Source organism: Penaeus monodon, chromosome 24, assembly GCF_015228065.2.
Source record: "Penaeus monodon isolate SGIC_2016 chromosome 24, NSTDA_Pmon_1, whole genome shotgun sequence".
Taxonomy (NCBI): Eukaryota; Metazoa; Arthropoda; class Malacostraca; order Decapoda; family Penaeidae; genus Penaeus; species Penaeus monodon.
In genome coordinates this window covers 33,880,246-33,880,550 of record NC_051409.1, presented here as the reverse complement: position 1 = coordinate 33,880,550, position 305 = coordinate 33,880,246, and positions in this window count along the sequence as shown.

The window sequence follows — 305 nt, the reverse complement described above, 5'->3', positions numbered from 1 at the left end:
GAGTGTGGAATCCTTTTATATGCGTAAAGATAATAAACTCCCTAGCTATTAGACCTTTATCTATGCGTTCCGCTTTATCAACGTGTCTCATTTACTCTAATTTATCGTGTGTGCTTCCCTCATTTCTTTGAATTTATATCACTGACGAGACAGGGAGATAAAAGAGAAATAACGAATAACAGAGATAACGGAATTGTGAATAAATTATAGAAATAATAAACGGCGTATCACATAAAATGATCAATGGGAATAACATGATAGAAGTGGAGGTCCTAACAGGGGGAGGGGGCGGTGCCCGGAGGCAG